Source organism: Stegostoma tigrinum, chromosome 1 (assembly GCF_030684315.1).
Source record: "Stegostoma tigrinum isolate sSteTig4 chromosome 1, sSteTig4.hap1, whole genome shotgun sequence".
Classification (NCBI taxonomy): domain Eukaryota; kingdom Metazoa; phylum Chordata; class Chondrichthyes; order Orectolobiformes; family Stegostomatidae; genus Stegostoma; species Stegostoma tigrinum.
Genome location: NC_081354.1, coordinates 106,551,599 through 106,574,020, shown reverse-complemented (window position 1 = coordinate 106,574,020; position 22,422 = coordinate 106,551,599).

Below are 22,422 nucleotides of genomic sequence, written 5' to 3'. Positions count from 1 at the left end.
AGAGTAACTAGGGAGAGATTAGGGCCCCTTAAAGCTTAGAAAGGCTGCTTGAAACAGTGGGAGATGGGGAGATACTAAATGAGTATTTTGCATCAGTGTTTACTGTGGAGAAGGATCTAGAAGCTAAAGAACTTGGGGAAATAAATAGTGACATCTTGAAAAATGTCCTTATTACTGAGGAGGTGGTGCTGTGCATCTTAAAATGCATAAAGGTGGATAAATCCCTGGGAGCGGATCAGGTGTACTCTAGAACTCATTGGGAAGCTAGGGAGTTGATTGCTGAGCCCCTTGCTGAGATATATGTATCAGCAATAGGCACAGGTGAAGTGCTGGACACTGGAGGTTGGTTGACGTGGTGCCACTACTTAAGAAAGATGATAAGGAAAAGCCAGGGAACTGTAGACCAGTGAGCCTGATATTGGTGGTGGGCAAGTTGTTGGAGGGGTTCCTGTGGGACAGGGCTAACATGTATTTGGAAAGACAGGGACTGATTAGGCATGGGAAATTGAGTCTCACTGATTTGATTGCATTTTTTGAAGAAGTAACAAAGAGGATTGATGAAGATAGACTAGTGGATATGTTTTATATGGACTTCAGTAAGGTGTTCGACAAGGTTCTGCATGGTAGGCTGGTTAGCAAGATTAGATCACATGGAATACAGGAGAACCAGCCACTTGAATAGAGAATTGGCTCAAAAGTAGGAGACAGAGGGTGGTGGTGGAGTGTTGCTTTTCAAACTGGAGGCCTATGGCCAGCGGTGTGTCACAAGGATTGGTGCTGGGTCCTCTGCTTATTGTCATTTATACAAATGATTTGAGTGTGATCTTATGAGGTATGATTAGTAAGTTTGCAGATAACACCAAAATTAGACAGTGAAGAAAATCACCTCAGAGTACAACAGGACCTTAATCAGATGGGCTGATGGGCCAAGGAGTGGCAGGTGGAGCATGATTTAGATAAATGTGAGGTGCTGCATTTTGGAAAGGCAAATTAGGACAGGTTTTATACACCTAATGGTAAGGTACTAGAGAATGTTCCTGAACAAAGAAACCCTGAATCACAGGTTCATAGTTCCTTGAAAGTGGAGTCACAGGTTGACAGGATAGTGAAGAAGGTGTTTGGCATGCTTACCTTTATTGGTCAGTGCATTGAGTATGGGAGTTGGGAGGTCATGTTGTGGCTGTACAGGACATTGGTTAGGCTCCTTTTGGAATATTGCATTCAGCTCTGGTTTCCCTGCTACAGGAAGGATGTTGTGAAACTTAAAAGGATTCAGAAAAGATTTACAAGAATGTTGCCAGAGTTTGAGGGTTTAAGCTACAGGGAGAGACTGAATAGGCTGGGGCAGTATCTCCCTGGAGCGTCAGAAGCTAAGGGGTGATCTTTTGGAGGCTTATAAAATGATGAGGGGAATGGATAGGCTGAATAGACAAGGTCTTTTCCCCAGGGTCGGGGACCCCTAGAGGGCATAGGGTTTAGGTGATAGAAGCAGGATTTAAAAGGGACCTAAGGGGCAACATTTTCATACAGAGGGTGATGCATGAATGGAATGAGCTACCAGAGGAAGTAATGGTGGCGGGTATAATTACAACAGTTAAAAGGCATCTGAATGGGTATATGAATAGGAAAGGTATAGAGGAATATAGATGAAATGCTGGCAAATTGGATTGGATTAATTTAGAATATTTGATCAGCATGGACGAATTGAACCAAAGGATCTGTTTCCAAGCTGTACAGCTCTATGACGCTATGACTATATGAATATGGTGATATGCAGAGATTTTTGGCACACAAATAAATACAAATATTTGTTGAATCAAGAGCTTCCAAAGGTGAAATTAGTTTTATTTATTGTTATTATTTTATATTGCACCATAACATGGGCCATTGGTCTACTATTTGTCACTTGACTTGATTTTCATTTCAGCCAACTTCATATTATTTGCTCTATTGCCCAAGACCAACTTAATCCATTCCACACTCTATGCACTTATATGTTTTCTTTAGTTAAAACAAAGACCCGAGCGTTTTTATTTAAAACTAGATGATCAATTTTTACTCCAATCTTAACCATTGTGCACCACAGGTGTAGTTAGAGAGAATGACAGGAAATTGGTCAGGAAATTCCTCAGATTACCCCTGTTCTGTCACTTTTGCTTCACCACAGAAACCTCTTTCATGAACATCCAGCCAAATGATACCAATGAAATGGAGGCAAAACATTGTTCATTTCGATATATAGGGAGCACATGAACTTAAAGTAGGGTCAAGTTTCAATCTACTTGTGCAGAATTCACAAAAAAAATTACAAGACATTTTTGCCCAGACTGCTTCTGTCCTACTCTGATCAACACGTGCTATTTACTCGTTCATTGTAGGCCAAGTTCTTAAAAAGTGTGTGGTATAACTATGATATAAGTGCATTATGGCTAGCTGGTCAGCACTGCTGCCTCACAGCACCAAGGACCTAGGTTTGATTCTACTCTCAGGAGACTGTCTGTGTGGAGTTTGCACATTGTCTCCATGTCTGTGAGGGTTTCCTCCGAGTGCTCTAGTTTCCTCCCAAAGCCCAAAGATGTGCAGTTTAGGTGGATTAGCCATGGGAAATGCAGGGTTACAGGGATAGGACAAGGGACGGGTCTGGGTGGGTTGCTCTTTGGAGGGTTGGTGTGGATGATGGGCTGAATGGCCTGCTTCCACAATGTAATGCTTCTACATTTTTGGTGAAAACAGTGCAGTATCATACTCCAGGTGTGTTACCTGCCCTGATGCTGGAAGTCATAAAAGGCATGTAGATACAGTTTTAATTGGCCCTTGGTTCCAACATGGGATTTCCAACACAGTCATACAAATCTCCAACCACTCTGAGATTACAGAGAGTTCAAGAGTATTGCTACTATACTAGAAGGGCTGATCTATTACTGATCTGCCTGGCTCCAGCTCCAGACTGGCTACATAACATTCATTAATCATCACTATGCATGGTACCCTAAATAAAAAGGGAAAGTGCTGGAGAAACTCCGCAAATCTAGCAGCACCAATGAAGAGAGAAGCAGAGTTAACAGGCAGAATGTAAGCAATGTGGGCTATGGTGAGCTGTGTGGCTAAATTAGGCAGTAGTGTGGCAAGGTCTTTCTTGATCTTGAGATCTTCTCAGGCCAAGCTTTATATGTTTTACGAGCTGCGTGGAGAGATTCCCACTTGGCAGCAGTGAGCTCTTGCTTCTTAAGCATCTTGTTCTCAGCCCAACATGCTTCATTAGTAATCAGCCTCCCATCAAACCAAACTCGCCCAACAAGCTCAACATCAGGAAAACTCACTAAGGAAAGCTTGACAGAGAGAGCACCTGATGGACTCGCCATTTGCTTCAAATAACTTCATATTGGAATCAGGCCATCAACATCTCAGGACATGCTCATGGGCATGAGCCGTGGTAAGGGATGGAGGGGGTGGGGATATGGTGTTTACGTTTGGATGTTGTTGAACTCACTGCTGAATTGTGATGGCTCTAAGTTGCTGAAGTGGAAAAAGAGGTTGCTGTTCTTCCAGCTTTTCCAAGGCTGTCATCCTCAAACCTTCTCAACCCAGAATGATCCTATTTACATCTCATATCTTTCAAGGAGAATCAAGCTAGGACTATTTTGACAGCCAGCTGATTGTTCAGGGTTTGAACCTTTATAAAGAGGACAAGAATCAGGGACTATTACCAACTGATATAGCAAGCTACAACGCTGTACAATTGATGTGCCTTTATTGACCTTAACATCAGAGTTGCTGCTGCTCTACCTAGAAACCTCCTCCAATCAATCCAGCTTAAAAAGAGCAGAGATGTCAGAGGATGAAGGTCGCTTGTTCAGTGAAAATAGAGTTTCTGAAGAGATCACAGAATGTTTTTACATTCTCTCGGGAAAAGAAAAACAATTCCAGCTAATTAGATCAATTTGAGCCTCTAAAAATCACAGATATTTTCCAATTGAAAATTTGAAAGCAAGTGAAATATATGAGAGCATTTTTCCACATGACAGGGGAGAAAATTGATTTGGGTTCATAATTGGCATCAGGTTAGGTTGTGTCAACCTGAAGCCAAATTTAAATTAAACATAAAAGTCAACTGAGTGGAAGCCCTGGTCTGTGGTACAAATCTCAGAATGCTGCTCACTGGTTAGAGTCTGAGGAATTCCATCAGCTCTGACACCAAACCTGAGCTTTACAACAGTCTCCTCGAATTGGCATAAGACCTCGATTTGAGTAGCACAGCAGCAACTTGAAGCCTGTTTCAGGGATGTGACTTGATCCATTTATAGGCTTACTTGAATATGACAATATTAGTCTTGGATATCACTCACTTCTCAATATCACACAGCTTCTTGCTGTGCAAACTATTACAAGACCTGTTTGTACTTTTTCATTACACAATACAGTGCAGTTTTGTCTTCAAACCAGGAACTATAATCTGGCTGTTTAAGAGGCCTGTTCATTTGTGGAACCTGCTCAAATTTCCCTTGATTAATATTGATGCACTAAGCATTCTCAATTTTATCATGGTTAGCCTATTGTTCTCTATGTTACAACAAAAGTGGTGAAGACAAAAATCCATGCTAAGCTGTCCACTTTACTGAAACAAAATTTTGTAAGATGGAAAGAATTTACAGGAAAAAGATCCTATCTGACACACAGCAACATTTAGGAAAAACATAAATTTTGCAAACACCTGCCTTGTGTTAATGGCATTTCAAACATTTGACTTCAACTGTGCAGAACTGCTCCACAATTACAGGTAGTCTACTGACTTAACTCTAGAACCACAGACTGTGCTACAACATTACAGGCAGCTCACAGACACTGCTGCAGTATCATAGGCAATTCTATAATTTAAAGTGTTATGGGGGTGGCAAAGTTATAAGATAGACTTGGACTTGTCATTGCGTTGAGTGAATGGCTAGGTGGGTTGTTTAGAAGAACCAAAAGAACTGCGGATGCTGTAGATCGGGAACAAAAGCAAAGTTGCTGGAAAAGCTCAGCAGGTCTGGCAGCATCTGTGGAGGAGAAAAAAGAGTTAACGTTTCGGGTCCAGTGACCCTTCCTGAGGGTTCTCTCCACAAATGCTTCCAGACCTGCTGGGCTGTTTAGAAGGCCTGCCTCAGTTCTCTGTTGCTCTTTCCCAACAGTTTTACAAGATATACGGCCATACAGCCCTCATTCTACAGCCAACATCCACTCACTATGGCCTTTGATACCCTGCATGTCAACTCACACATTCTTCACCATGGTCACTACCTCAGAGGTCATGTGGAAATGTACAGAAAATAAAACTCCCATCACGAAGCCCATTAATGCTTTGAAACCCAAAGTGGTTTCTCTCTTGTAAAAACAAAGAAACTTCTATTCGTATCCAAAACTGGAAACAGTTAATCTTTTAATACTCTATAAGCTGTCAATCAAACCTTGAACTGGATACCCCTGCTGAGATAATTGCAGCATTTGAAAGTGAGCCAAGCTGGCTTAAATATATAATAAGAACCTATAGGGAAATGTCAACAAATACTACATGAGCAGATGCTACAGCAACTGGACTGTCAATCATTGCCATCCGGCAGAGTTTTTTTTCGTAACCACTGAGAGCTGCAGTCAGTTGTTTTATGGTCTAAATGGTAAGAGTTCAAAGGGTTCTTGTGGGGCAGTGGTAGTGTCCTAGTTCTAAGCCAGGAGACCTGTGTTCCAGTCCCACTTGCTCCAGGCATACACAACAACATTGCTGAACCATGTTGATTCAAAGAAAGGATGTGTATTCTGGGTGTTTTCTTTAGAAACTGGGTACTATTACTTAGTGGTACAGTAGTAGTGCCCTAGCTCTGAGCCAGAAGACTTGGTTTAAGAGGTAAAATATCTGAACAGGTTGTATAAAAATATTGCACTAGCTTAAGCAACATATACAGTAACATTGGAATGACACAATGAACATTAGCATCACCACTGCAAAAGGCTGATATACAAATTGATGAAGTGTTATAAAAGGGTCACGGTTCTAAGGGTTCTTGTGGCTTAGTGGTAGCATCCCTACCTCTCACCCAGGAGACCTGGGTTCAGGTCCCACTTGGTGTGTAATAACCTCATGAACAAATTGATCAGAGGAAATATAAATGGTGAGACTACAGGAGTCTCGTGATTCAGTGGCAGTGTTCTTACCTCAATGCCAGGAGACTTGGGGTTCAATTCCCACCTGCTTTAGAGGCATGTTATGTCTTGTTGGACTGGGTTGATTGATAATTTCTAATTGTTGGGGAAAAAGTCCTTTGGATCTTGACAGCTAATCAGATCTTTTCTGCCCTTCCAAAGTTTTTACATCTAATCCATGAACACAGAGATAATGGGAACTGCAGATGCTGGAGATTCCAAGATAATAAAATGTGAGGCTGGATGAACACAGCAGGCCAAGCAGCATCTCAGGAGCACAAAAGCTGACGTTTCGGGCCTAGACCCTTCATCAGAGAGGGGGATGGGGAGAGGGAACTGGAATAAATAGGGAGAGAGGGAGAGGCGGACCGAAGATGGAGAGTAAAGAAGATAGGTGGAGAGAGTGTAGGTGGGGAGGTAGGGAGGGGATAGGTCAGTCCAGGGAAGACGGACAGGTCAAGGAGGTGGGATGAGGTTAGTAGGTAGGAGATGGATGTGCGGCTTGGGGTGGGAGGAAGGGATGGGTGAGAGGAAGAACCGGTTAGGGAGGCAGAGACAGGTTGGACTGGTTTTGGGATGCAGTGGGTGGGGGGGAAGAACTGGGCTGGTTGTGTGGTGCAGTGGGGGGAGGGGACGAACTGGGCTGGTTTAGGGATGCAGTAGGGGAAGGGGAGATTTTGAAACTGGTGAAGTCCACATTGATACCATATGGCTGCAGCGTTCCCAGGCGGAATATGAGTTGCTGTTCCTGCAACCTTCGGGTGGCATCATTGTGGCAGTGCAGGAGGCCCATGATGGACATGTCATCAAGAGAATGGGAGGGGGAGTGGAAATGGTTTGCGACTGGGAGGTGCAGTTGTTTGTTGCGAACTGAGCGGAGGTGTTCTGCAAAGCGGTCCCCAAGCCTCCGCTTGGTTTCCCCAATGTAGAGGAAGCCGCACCGGGTACAGTGGATGCAGTATACCACATTGGCAGATGTGCAGGTGAACCTCTGCTTAATGTGGAATGTCATCTTGGGGCCTGGGATGGGGGTGAGGGAGGAGGTATGGGGACAAGGCTACACTTGTCCCCATACCTCCTCCCTCACCCCCATCCCAGGCCCCAAGATGACATTCCACATTAAGCAGAGGTTCACCTGCACATCTGCCAATGTGGTATACTGCATCCACTGTACCCGGTGCGGCTTCCTCTACATTGGGGAAACCAAGCGGAGGCTTGGGGACCGCTTTGCAGAACACCTCCGCTCAGTTCGCAACAAACAACTGCACCTCCCAGTCGCAAACCATTTCCACTCCCCCTCCCATTCTCTTGATGACATGTCCATCATGGGCCTCCTGCACTGCCACAATGATGCCACCCGAAGGTTGCAGGAACAGCAACTCATATTCCGCCTGGGAACCCTGCAGCCATATGGTATCAATGTGGACTTCACCAGTTTCAAAATCTCCCCTTCCCCTGCTGCATCCCTAAACCAGCCCAGTTCGTCCCCTCCCCCCACTGCACCACACAACCAGCCCAGTTCTTCCTCCCCACCCACTGCATCCCAAAACCAGTCCAACCTGTCTCTGCCTCCCTAACCGGTTCTTCCTCTCACCCATCCCTTCCTCCCACCCCAAGCCGCACATCCATCTCCTACCTACTAACCTCATCCCACCTCCTTGACCTGTCCGTCTTCCCTGGACTGACCTATCCCCTCCCTACCTCCCCACCTACACTCTCTCCACCTATCTTCTTTACTCCCCATCTTCGGTCCGCCTCCCCCTCTCTCCCTATTTATTCCAGTTCCCTCCCCCCATCCCCCTCTCTGATGAAGGGTCTAGGCCCGAAACGTCAGCTTTTGTGCTCCTGAGATGCTGCTTGGCCTGCTGTGTTCATCCAGCCTCACATTTTATAATCCATGAACACTGTGAGTTGAAGGCTTTTGCAACCAGTTGTTTTATGGTATAAATGGTGAGAATTCCAAGGGTTCTTTGGGGCTGTGGTAGTATCCTACCCTTTCGCCAGGAATTCTGGGTTCCAGTCTCACTTGCTCCAGGCATACATAATAACACCACTGAACAGATTGATGTGAATGCAGCACTAACTTAGAACATAGAACATAGAACATAGAACAGTACAGCACAGAACAGGCCCTTCAGCCCACAATGTTGTGCCGACCATTGATCCTCATGTATGCACCCTCAAATTTCTGTGACCATATACATGTCCAGCAGTCTCTTAAATGACCCCAATGACCTTGCTTCCACAACTGCTGCTGGCAACGCATTCCATGCTCTCACAACTCTCTGCGTAAAGAACCTGCCTCTGACATCCCCTCTATACTTTCCACCAACCAGCTTAAAACTATGACCCCTCGTGCTAGCCATTTCTGCCCTGGGAAATAGTCTCTGGCTATCAACTCTATCTATGCCTCTCATTATCTTGTATACCTCAATTAGGTCCCCTCTACTCCTCCTTTTCTCCAATGAAAAGAGACCGAGCTCAGTCAACCTCTCTTCATAAGATAAGCCCTCCAGTCCAGGCAGCATCCTGGTAAACCTCCTCTGAACCCTCTCCAAAGCATCCACATCTTTCCTATAATACGGCGACCAGAACTGGACGCAGTATACCAAGTGCGGTCTAACCAAAGCTTTATAGAGCTGCAACAAGATCTCACGACTCTTAAACTCAATCCCCCTGTTAATGAAAGCCAAAACACCATATGCTTTCTTAACAACCCTGTCCACTTGGGTGGCCATTTTAAGGGATCTATGTATCTGCACACCAAGATCCCTCTGTTCCTCCACACTGCCAAGAATCCTATCCTTAATCCTGTACTCAGCTTTCAAATTCAACCTTCCAAAATGCATCACCTCGCATTTATCCAGGTTGAACTCCATCTGCCACCTCTCAGCCCATCTCTGCATCCTGTCAATGTCCCGCTGCAGCCTACAACAGCCCTCTATACTGTCAACGACACCTCCGACCTTTGTGTCGTCTGCAAACTTGCTGACCCATCCTTCAATCCCCTCATCCAAGTCATTAATAAAAATTACAAACAGTAGAGGTCCAAGGACAGAGCCCTGTAGAACCCCACTCACCACTGACTTCCAGGCAGAATATTTTCCTTCTACTACCACTCACTGTCTTCTGTTGGCCAGCCAATTCTGTATCCAAGCAGCTAAGTTCCCCTGTATCCCATTCCTCCTGACCTTCTGAATGAGCCTACCATGGGGAACCTTATCAAATGCCTTACTGAAGTCCATATACACCACATCCACAGCTCGACCCTCATCAACTTTTCTAGTCACATCCTCAAAAAACTCGATAAGGTTTGTGAGGCATGACCTACCCCTCACAAAGCCATGTTGACTGTATTTGATCAAGCCATGCTCCACCAGATGGTCATAAATCCTATCCCTCAGAATCCTTTCTAACACTTTGCAGACGACAGACGTGAGACTTACTGGTCTGTAATTGCCGGGGATTTCCCTATTTCTTTGCTTGAAGAGAGGAATTACGTTTGTCTCTCTCCAGTCCTCAGGTACGACTCCAATAGAGAGCGAGGATGCAAAGATCTTCACAAGTGGCAAAACAATTTCATTTCTCGCTTCCCAAAGCAGCCGAGGACAAATCTGGTCCGGGCCTGGCGACTTGCCAATCTTAATGTTTGACAAAATTTTCAGCACATCAGCTTCCTCTATCTCTATCCATTCCAGCATGCACACCTGCTCTTCAAAGGTTTCATTCACTACAAAGTTCGTTTCTTTCGTAAAGACAGAAGCAAAAAACTCATTAAGGCCTCCCCTACCTCCTCAGGCTCCACACACAAGTTTCCTGTGCTATCCCTGATCGGCGCTACTCTTTCTTTGACCATTCTCTTATTCCTCACATAAGTGTAAAATGCCTTTGTGTTTTCCCTGATTCCTTCTGCCAAGCCTTTCTCGTGCCCCCTCCTGGTTCTCCTCAGACCTTTTTTGAGCTCCTTCCTTGCCTGCGAGTAATCGTCTCTAGCTGAACTTGACCCTAGCTTCCTCCACCTTATGTAAGCTACCTTCTTCCTTTTCACAAGAAGCTCCACCGCTCTCGTCATCCATGGTTCCTTTATCTTACCCCTTCTTGCCTGTCTCAGAGGGACATATTTACTCATCACTCGCAACAACTGTTCCTTAAACAGTCTCCACATGTCTATAGTTCCCTTACCATGGAACAATTGCTCCCAGTCCATGCTTCCTAACTCGTGTCTAATCGCGTCATAGTTTCCTCTTCCCCAATTAAATATCCTCCCATTTTGCCTAATCCTCTCCTTCTCCATAGCTATGTAGAATGTGAGGCAGTTATGGTCACTATCACCAAAATGCTCTCCCACCACAAGATCTGATACCTGCCCCGGCTCGTTTCCAAGCACCAAGTCTAGAATGGCACCTCCCCTCGTCGGCCTGTCAACGTACTGAGTTAGGAAACCCTCCTGAACACACCTTACAAAAACAGCTCCATTCAAATCTTCTGCTCGAAGCAGGTTCCAATCAATATTAGGAAAGTTAAAGGCACCCATTACAACAACCCTACTGCGCCCACACTTTTCCAAAATCTGTCGACCTATGCTTTCTTCAATCTCCCTGCTGCTATTGGGGGGCCTGTAGTAAACCCCTAACGAGATGACTGCTCCCTTGCTGTTCCTAATTTCCACCCATACTGACTCGGTAGGCAGATCTTCCTCGACAATGGAAGCTTCTGTAGCTGTGATACCCTCTCTGATTAGTAGTGCTACACCCCCTCCTCTTTTTCCCCCCTCCCTATTCTTTTTAAATGTTCTAAACCCTGGAAGATCCAGCAACCATTCCTGCCCCTGAGAAACCCATGTCTCTGTTATGGCCACAACATCATAGCACCAGGTACTGATCCATGCTCTAAGTTCATCACTTTTATTCCTGATACTCCTTGCATTAAAGCAAACACACTTTAACTGATCCCTTGGTTCCTTCCCAGGAAAATCCTTCTCACTAGCTGGTCTACCTCTTGCTACTGCCTCACCTGCATCAACTCTCACCTCTGGGATACAGCTCAGGTTCCCACCCCCCTGCCATAATAGTTTAAACCTTCTCGAACTACTCGAGCAAACCTTCCACCCAGGACATTGGTCCCCTTCCAGTTCAGATGCAACCCGTCCTTCTTGTACAGGTCCCACCTTCCCCAGAAGGCATCCCAATTATCTACATATCTGAAGCCCTCCCTCCTACACCAGCTAAATAGCCACGTGTTCAGCTGCGCCCGCTCCCTGTTCCTCGCCTCGTTATCTCGTGGCACCGGTAGTAAACTAGAGAACACTACTCTGTTCGTCCTGCTCTGCAGCTTCCATCCTAACTCCCTGAAATCACTTTTTATATCCTCAATCCTATTTCTGGCTACATCATTTGTGCCAATATGTAACACGATTTCTGGCTGTTCGCCCTCCCCTTTTAGAACCTTATACACCCGATCGGAGACGTCCCGGACCCTGGCACCAGGGAGGCAACATACCTTCCGGGAATCCCGATCCTGACCACAAAATCTCCTGTCAATTCCCCTAACTATCGAGTCCCCTACCACGAGTACTTTTCTATTCTGCCCCCTTCCCTTCTTTGCCACAGTGTCAGGCTCAGTGGCAGAGAATCGACTACTATGGCTTTCCTCTGGTAGGTCATCAACTTCAAACCATAGAATCTCTAGAGTCTGGAAGCAGGTCATTCAGCTCATTGAGACTAAACTGACCCACCAAAGAACATCTGCCCAGACCCCCAATGCAGTAACCCTGCATTTCCCATGGCTAATCCACCTAACCTACACACCCCTGGACACTATGGGGAAATTTAGCATGGCCAGTCCCCGTAACCTGCACATCTTTGGACTGTAGGTGGAAACTGGAGCACCTGGAGGGAATACCTGCAGTCACAGGGAGAATGGCAAACTCCACACCAATAGTCACCTGAGGCTGGAATTGAACCCAGGTCCCTGACACTGTGAGGTAGCAGTGCTAACCACTGAGACACCCCGTGCAGCAAATGGTCCTGCCAACTTCAAGTTTCACTCACATGTGAATCGCACCCATTCTCCAACTGACAAAAATGGAACCTGTCATAATTAGAGGTGAATCGCCCATATTCAGGTCCCATCCAGCATTATTAAAGGTCTGAGGAGTCAGACAATCCAGCTACACATTTCAGTTTAAGGGTCTTTTCTCATAATTCAGGAAAACTGACCTTTCATTGAGTGTGTGTGAAAAATACATCCTTCATAATCCAGCATAATTGCAATACCAGTGTAGTATCAAATAATAGGCAACACCAGGGCGGAGCTTTCAGTGCCTCAGCCTTGCAGTATTTGGAAATCCTACTGTGTCAGCATGTGCTAGGGTACTGATTTGCTACTTACTGTAATTGAGCAACTCGGCAGCTCATTATGTTTTTAATTGCCTGCCAATAAAGTTGTGGCAAGAGTTTGTTGAGCAGAAATATTTTTATTTGTGCTGTCACGACTTTCCAGTCAATGCTTGGAAGCAGGCTAAGAAACTCTCCAAAGTATGCCATGTGCAACACCATCTTTGGCAAGCATGAACTTTGCGGCATACCTCTTCTCAGTCAACAACCACAGGGAGAATGGAAAACTCCACATCGATAGTCACCTGAGGCTTACCACTCAAATTAACTTTTGTAAGTTTGGGGTTGTTCATTGGGAATTATCACTTAACACTCACTCCTAAATTTCCTGTTTAAGATCCAGATCATGACAAAAGAAGTGAAGAAGACCTCTCTTAATATACTACCAGATACTTTTCTCTATTTTAGTATAATTCTTTAGATGTAGTCATTTGCTCAGTGGATCACAACTACGGTGGTTGTATTGATGCCTATAATTATTTCAGAACTTTTCATAGATATATCATTTGAGCTTTTTTCATATCAATGGCAATAATCATCCCAGGAATTAAAATTCTTTAATGCAGCCTGTGAGAAATCTAAAATGTGCAAAAGTCTCTTTTCACCACACACTGACAATTAGCAACAATGGAAAATTCACTGACAATAAAATCTGCAACATGTTCAACAAAAATTCTTTCTGTCCCTACCAGAATGCAATCTGCCTAAAACAAAAGTTGCCAAAATTCCTTAAGTTCTCAGTTGTTTAATTTGTGTTTTGAAGATATACATTAACTATTCAATACAACGAAGCTTGTTTGCACAGAGATTTGCAAGGATTATGTGGTTGTATTTGGTGTCAATGAGAGTAAGGCCCTCAGAACTAACGTAAAAACATGTGATAATGAATTTACAGCCCATTTTGCACCAGTACAAAAGAACATATGGTGATGTGTAAAATGTCAAAGACCAATTTCACCCTCAAAATGTCCTAAGCATAACAGACATCGCACTGAAATGTTGAACAAACCTCAGCTGTCCATAAACAAGTTGCTGCAGTGACAGATGTATAACCGGCAGTTCTTCCATTTGTTTTAAATACCGCCTTTGGATCAGCTGACAGCCAGTCTTGAGTCAGAAGATTGTGACTTGTGACTTGAATACATAAATTAAGTACAAATGGAATACTGGGTTTCTGAAGTTGCAATCCTTCAGATAAGATGATTGCCAGAAAACCCTTCCCCCCACTGTAAATCAAAAAATATATAAATGTGTTGGAATGTATAAATCTGTTCATTGCTAATATTGGAGCAAGTAAATTGAATAGGAGTTGATGAGTAATAACTCCTGAAGAACTTCCTTTTCTTTACCCTTTCATGGGACGTGGGCATCAACAGCATTTATTACCAATCCTTAATTGACCAGAGGCAGTTAAGAGTCTATTACATTGAGTCTGGTGTCACATGTAGATCAGACTAGGTACAGACAACAAATTTCCTTCCCTAGAAGACATTAGTTAACCAAATGGGGTTATTTTTCCTTAACACAACAATCAAGAGGGGCAACATGGTTAACATTTCTGGTTTTATAAATTACAGATTTTTAAAAATTTAACTCAAATGTCACCATCTGCCGTGGGAAGATTCACAATTATGCCCCCAAGGAATTAGCCTGATGTTCAGAATTGCTAAACCACATTATTATTCCACCTCTACCTCTCCTGAAGACCTGAGACATTGAGAAACAGACAAGGCCAGGTGATTCGAGATAATGGGAACTGCAGATGCTGGAGAATCCAAGATAACAAAGAGTGGGGCTGGATGAACACAGCAGGCCAAGCAGCATCTCAGGAGGACAAAAGCTAATGTTTCGAGCCTAGGCCCTTCATCAGAGAGGGGGATGGGGAGAGGGTTCTGAAATAAATAGGGAGAGAGGGGGAGGCGGTCCGAAGATGGATAAAGGAGAAGATAGGTGGAGAGGAGAGTATAGGTGGGGAAGGGATAGGTCAGTCTGGGGAGGACAGACAGGTCAAGGAGGCGGGATGAGGTTGGTAGGTGGGAAATGGAGGTACGGCTTGAGGTGGGAAGAGGGGATAGGTGAAAGGAAGAACAGGTTAGGGAGGGGGGACGAGCTAGGCTGGTTTGGTGATGCAGTGGGGGGAGGGGACGAGCTGGGCTGGTTTTGGGATGCAGTGGGGGAGGGGGAGATTTTGAAGCTTGTAAAGTCCACTTTGATACCATTGGGCTGCAGGGTTCCCAAACAGAAGATGAGTTGCTGTTCCTGCAACTTTCGGGTAGCATCATTGTGGCACTGCAGTAGGCCCATGATGGACATGTCGTCTAAGAATGGGAGGGGGAGATAAAATGGCTCGTGACTGAGAAGTGCAGTTGTTTATTGCGAACCGAGCAAAGGTGCTCTGCAAAGCAGTCCCCAAGCCTCTGCTTGGTTCCTTAGATGACATGTCCATCATGGGCCTCCTGCAGTGCCACAATGATGCCACCCAAAGGTTGCAGGAACAGCAACTCATCTTCTGTTTGGGAACCCTGCAGTCCAATGGTATCAATGTGGACTTCACAAGCTTCAAAATCTCCCTCTCCCCCACTCCATCCCAAAACCAGCCCAGCTCGTCCCCTCCCCCCACTGCATCACCAAACCAGCCCAGCTCATCCCCGCCTCCCTAACCTGCTCTTCCTCTCACCTACCCCCTCCTCCCACCTCAAGCCGCACCTCCATTTCCCACCTACCAACCTCATCCTGCCTCCTTGACCTGTCCGTCCTCCCCGGACTGACCTATCCCCTCTCCACCTCTACACCTATACTCTCCTCTCCACATATCTTCTCCTCTATCCATCTTCGGTCCACCTCCCCCTCTCTCCCTATTTATTTCAGAACCCTCTCCCCCTCCCCAATTTCTGATGAAGGGTCTAGGCCCGAACCGTCAGCTTTTGTGCTCCTGAGATGCTGCTTGGCCTGCTGTCTTCATCCAGCTACACACTTTCTTATCAAGGCCAAGTGATCCTTTTGCTCTATTCAAAGCCTGTTCAATCAAGCTTCCTCTGCATGGTTTACAGCTCTGGTCTAGGTACATTTCACTTCTTCAGAAGTTACACAACCTACCACAATATTTGCAAAAGATCTTCAGATTGCTAAAATAAACTAATTCATTCTGTAAACATGTCATTGATTATATTACAATGCAAATGCCCATAGTCATTAAAACCGCAGTCACACCCATACATACCTGAACTCAAGACGGACCAATATCCTTGCAAACAGATTTGTTAGAGTTGTTGGGGAGGCTTTAAACTAGGTTGACAGGGGAATGGATATCAGAGCATTAGGTCAGAAGGTGAAGCAGTTGGTGTAAAGGTAGATGCAATGAACAGAGAGACTGTAAGGAAGGACAGACTAAAATGGCGGAAGGACGGGATTGCATCCAGAAAGGTAGAAAGAAACAATGGAGGGACCAAAGCAAAAGTTAGAAAAGAAAATAAGTAAAATTGGAGGACAGAATCAAATGCAAAAGGCAAGAAGATTACTAGATTCTAAAGGGACAATGAGTTTAAGGGCACTTTATATGAATGCCTGTAGTTTTTGAAACAAAGTTGTGCAAATCAGTAGGAAGGGGTATGATTTGGTTACAGAAATGTGGTTGCAGGCTGGTGATGACTGGGAACTAAATATCCAAGAGTATCAGGTAATTCAGAAGGATAGGCAGGAAGGTAAGGGAGGTGGGCTTGCACTCTTAATTAAAGATGAGGTCAGGGCAATACTGAGAGGTGATGTAGGATCTAAGGAGCAAAATATTGAATCCACCTGGGTGGTGATTAGGAATAGTAAGGTAAAGAAGTCACTGGTGGGTGTGGTCTACAGGCTATCCAGTAATAATGCTCTAGTGGCACAGGCGATAAATCAAGAAATATCTGATGCGTGTAAACTTGATGCACAGAGAAATCCAGGTGTTCAGGCCCATTGTACACTGAGGGTGGCAACACAGGTCAATAGGGTGGTCAAGGCGGCAGACGGCATGCTTTCATTCATCGTACGGGGTATTGAGTACAAGAGTTGGCAAGTCATGTTGCAGTTGTATAGGACTTTGGTTCGACCACATTTGGAGTAGTGCGTACAGTTCTGATCGCCACATTACCAGAATGATGTGGATGCTTTGGAGAGGGTGCAGAGAAGGTTCACCAGGATGTTGCCTGGTATGGAGGGCGCTAGCTATGAAGAGAGCTTGAGTAGATTAGGATTATTTTCATTAGAAAGACAGAGGTTGAGGGGGGACCTGATTGATGTCTACAAAATCATACGAAGTATAGACAGGGTGGATGGCTAGAAGCTTTTTCCCAGAGTGGGGGACTCAATTACTAGGAGTCACAATTTCAAGGTGAGAGGGAAAAAGTTTAAGGGAGATATGTGTGGAAAGTTCTTTATGCAGAGGGTGATGCGTGCCTGGAACACATTGCCAATAGAGGTGGTAGAGGCAGACACGATAGCGTCATTTAAGATGTATCTAAACAGATACATGAATGGGCAGAGAGCAGAGGGATACAGATCTTTGGAAAACAGGCGACAGGTTTAGACAGAGGATCTGGATCAGCGTAGGCTTGGAGGACCAAAGGGCCTGTTCCTGTGCTGTAATTTTCTTTGACCTTTGTTTTTTGTAAGAATGGAATGGCAGTAGGTATGGTGGACTTTAACTTGCACATTGCTTGGGTGAATCAAGTTGGTAGTTGCAGTTTTGAATAGGTCTTCATAGAACTCATCCGTGACAGCTTTCTCGAACAGCATGTTACTGAACCTACATGGGGGGAATGTGCAATTTTAGGTTTGGCTCTATGTAATGAGACAGGTAAAACTAATGACCTTGTAGTCAGGGAGTTGAGCTCTGAGGAAGGGTCACCAGACCCAAAACATTAACTCTGTTTTCTCCACCACAGATGCTGCCAGACCTGCTGAGCTTTTCTAGCAACTTTGTTTTTGTTCATAGTTAGAGATCTTCTCAGAAAGAGCGATCACAGTATGATCACATTTCGCATGCAAATGGAGGGTGAAATTAAAGCACCATCTAAAACCAGGGTTTTATGTTAAACAAGGGAGACTACACTGGGATGGGGAAGTTGTTGGCTAAGCGAGACTGGGAATACAAGCTCTATGGTGGACCGGTTGAGGAACAGTGGAAGACTTTTAAAGAGATTTTTCACAGTGCTCAAAACAACTTTCTTCCCAATAACAACAAGGATAGCAAGGGTAGGAAGAGCCAGCCTTGGGTAACTAAGGGAATAAAGGAAGACATCCAATTACAACTTCAGGCTTACAGAGTTGCCAAGAGGAGTGGGAAACAGGAAGATTGGGAAAACTTTAAAAAGCAACAAAGAACTATGAGACAAGCAATAAGGAAAGGAAAGATAAGTTATGAATGTGAACTATCACAAAATATAGAAACAGATAGGAAATGTTTTTATAAATATATAAAATGGAAAAGGGTGGCTGAAGTGGACATAGGTCCCTTGGAGGATGAGAGGGGGGAATTAATATTGGGCAATGCTGAAATGGCCGAGGTCTTGAATGACTATTCTGTGTCAGTCTTTCACACTGGAAGATGTGTCTAACATGCCAAAGAATGATGTTAAGGATACGATGGGAGGTGAGGACCTCAATTCAATTGTTATCATTAAAGAGGTAGTGATGAGCAAAGTGGAGGGTCTAAAGGTAGATAAGTCGCCTGGTCCTGATGGAATGCATCCCACGGTGCTGAAAGAAATGGCAGAAGTTAGATGCATTAGTAGCAATTTACCAAAATTCACTGGACTCTGGATAGGTCCCAATGGACTAGAAGACAGTGAATGTCACACCACTGTTTAAAAAGGATGTAGGCAAAAGGCAGGTAACTGCAGGTCATTTAGCTTAACGCCTGTAGTCGGCAAAATTCTTGAGGCTATCATTAATGAAGAAATAGCGAGTCATCTGGATGGAAAGGATTACATCAGGCAGACGCAGCATGGGTTCAGGAAAAGAAGTTCATGTTTGACAAACTTACTGGATTTCTTTGTGAGGGCATAATAATCACAGTGGATAGAGGGGAACAGGTGAATGTTGCATACTTGGATTTCCAGAAGGTGTTCATTAAGGTACCACATAAAAGATTCATCCATAAGATAAGAATGCATGGAGTTGCGGGGAATGTATTATCATCGATAGAGGGCTGCGTCACCAATAGAAGGCAGAGAGCTGGGATAAATGGGTGTTTCTCTGGTTGGAGATAAGTGGTGAGCAGAGTGCCACAGGGTCCGTGTTGGGGCCTCAAATGATCATGATATATATAAGTGATTTGGAAGAGGAGACATGGTGCAATGTATCTAAGTTTGCTGATGACATTAAATTGAGTGGAAAGGCAAAAGTTACAGAGGATTTGGAGAGTCTGCAGAGAGGTTTCGGTAGGCTAAGTGATTGGGCAAGAGTCTGGTAGATGGAATACAATGTTGGTAAATGTGAGGCCATTCACTTTTGAAGTAAAAATAATAGATCAGATTATTACTTAAATGGTGCAAGATTGTAGCATAAAGAGGCTTAGGAGTGTTTCTACATGAGTCACTAAAAGTTGGTTTACAGGTGCAGCAGGTGATCAGGAAGACAAGTGGACAAGCTTTCATTGCTAGAGGGATCGCAATTAAGAACAGGGAGATTCTGCTGCAATTGTACAAGGTGCTAGTGAGGTCGCACCTGGAATATTGTGTGCAGTTCTGGTCTCCATACCCGAGGAAAGATACACTGGCTTTGGAGATTGTGCAGAGGAGGTTCACCAGGCTGCTTCTGGAGATGATGGGGTTATCCAATGAGAAGAGGTTGAGCCGCCTGGGACTGTATTCACGCAAATTTAGAAGAATGAGAGGGGATCTTATAGAAACATATAATCTTATGAAAGGGATAGATAAGATAGAGGGATGCAAATTGTTTCCAGTAGTGGAAGAGGTTAGGACTGGGAAACATAGTCTCAAGATTGGGGGGAATAGATTTAGTCATAGATGAGGAAAAACTGCTTTTCACAGAGAGTGGTGAATCAACAGAATTCTCTGCCTAAGGTAGCAGTAGAGACAGCTTCATTAAATATATTTAAGACACAGCTGGGTTAGTGGGATTAAGGGTTTGGGGGATAATGCAGGTGGGAGGAGCTGAGACCATGGGTATGTCAAACATAATCTTATCGAATGGTGGTGGAGCAGGCTCGATGGGCCGAATGGCCTACTTCTGCTTCTATCTGTTATGAGCTTATGCACACAGGCATGTATACACACACACACTCAGAGACACACACACACAATCTTTTATTCACACACAGCAATACATACATGCCCATCTTTTAAAAATATATCCATCTTTTGTTGTTCCAAAGGATCAGTGTAATTCAGTGAGCATGTTCTTTGAGTACCACAGCCCTGCAAGGTACAATACACAACAGATTCAGATTTTAAATCTGTTAGAGTATTTGACTCTAGAAGATTTACAACTTTAAGGGCTAAGAAAGTTAGAACACATATTGTTACGGCAGCTTTAATTATTGCAGGACATCCCAAAACATTTCATAGTCACTGTTAATATTCAAGAATACATTGGATACAGTTTGGAGAGGTGTTGGTGTTCTGGTATTGCCACTGGATTGGTATTCCAGGGGCTGACGATGATTTCTGTAGATATGGGTTTGAATCACTCCATAGAAAATGGTGAAATTTGCAATTAATAAATAATCTAGAAATAAAAGGAAGTCAAATGGTGGTCATGCATTGTCACTTGTTGTGAAAACCCATCTGGATTTTACAAAAATTAATGAAATATTTCACAAGTGACTGAACTAGTATTATACATTTTACATAATCGCACAAAATTATCCCCAAGAAAGCCATGTCACTTGTATCTGGCCCATGCAAACACTTAATTATGACTTTTCATTTTAGCGATGGCTACACTGCAAACATCTTGGTGTAAATTTTCCTCATCAGTTGAATAAACAGTTAAATCAGCTCCTCCACCCACAAAGAAAAAAACGTGGAAAACTTGTGAATTACACTTATTAGCATGACTCTTCTTGTATACTTATTAGCACGGCCATTCATTTCCAAGTATAACTGAATTTTTTAAAATGCCTTTTTCCTACGATGTGATTATCCCATATGGTAAAGGTAATGTCTTTTCCCACTTAAGAACCTTTTAATCTATGCTGTTTTGAAAACATGTCCTTTTATTAAACGTCATTTGAAAACATTGATTTATCTTTGCGAATGTCGACTGAGCCTCCTTGTTTTCATGTAATCCTACTGCCATCAAGAGGCTAAGCCTAAGTAACTTCACTTTACACATAACAACAGTTTGCTTCTGAACAGAGTTTTCTGTAAGAAGGGTCCCAAACCGAAACATCTGCTTTTCCTGCCCCTCTGATGCTGCCTGCCCTGCCGTATTCATCCAGCTCCACACTGTGATACCCCTTGCATCAGACTTGTCACCTTCACTTGCTTTAGGTTTCCCTTGCTGTCAGTCCAACTTTGCTTCTACAAATAGTCCCTGATAGAAGGTACCAGTTTGATTTTTTTTTAATGAATGTGAAATGAAATAATTGCTAAAGAAGAATTTTTTCTGAGTGACTACACCTTTGGAAGTTGAAGACAAAATTAGATTATCCTGATACATAAAGCTGTTTGACAATATGCCGCAGAAATGTTCACAGATATGCATCCTAAAACATTTATGGCATTTTAGGGTGCACGACATATGGTTAGACACATTGTTTCTGAGCTGTACTTATTTATCATTCTTTAAATTCAAGTCCAATTGAATTTCATTGATTTCCATTTTCTTTGCATTGGTTTTATCATTCCATATAAGCTTACAATGATCTCAGGAAATCCTGGCTAGGCAATATGGGGAGAAGACACATTTCAATTGCCACATTGGCAATTTCAATTAGTCTTGGGCTAGAAATGCTTCACGTGGATTTTTTTCCTCCATTTTTTTCCAGTTCTTGCTTGAGAACCCACTAGTGACCTGTTAGACATATCTAGGAGAAGCCCTGCCTATTGTTCTTGCCCCCCCACCCCAGAAAGATGCAATGCCATTGCTAAGCATTCAATACTGTTACCCAGACAAGAACCAGCACAACTTACTCACGAAGATTGCATCTCAATATCATTTGAGGTTTGACCTTTTTAATTAAAGCTCTTTACTGTGTTCCAACGAAAATAGAAATTGCTTGAAAAGCATATTCTGAAGAGGGGTCAATGGACCTGAAACATTAATCCTGCTTTCGCTCCACAAATGCCCCCAGACCTAGTGAGTTTTCCAGTTTTTTTCTGATTCTGTCTCTGTTTCCTAGCACCCGCACTGCTATGTTTTTTAGCTATTTAGCCTTTACTCAGCTCCTGTGGCTATCAATGACACCAGGAGTGGAAATATGAGACAGACTGTTCTGAAGAACAGTCACACTGGGCTCGAAACATTAATTCTGTTTCTCTTTCCACAGATGCTGACAGATTTGCTGAGCTACTATGGCATTTTCTGTTTTCATTTCAGATTTCCAGGAGCTGTAGTATTTTACTTTTATTTGATTGCAATTGAGGGTTTAGTATGACAGGATAATTATATCCTAACAAGAATCACCATATATCAACAACACAGAAAGGGAGAAAAAAATAAATAAAGCGATACTTTGGATCCAACAAATTGACCACCAATTGTCCTTTACCGTGCAACACAATACTTGGAATGCATTCCAATTAAAATAAATGTTTTGAAAAAATTTGCTTAAACCGGATAGAAACGTCTTTGAATATATATGTCAGACATTTTCCAGCAGTGATTGTGTTACTTTCAGACCATGTTGCCT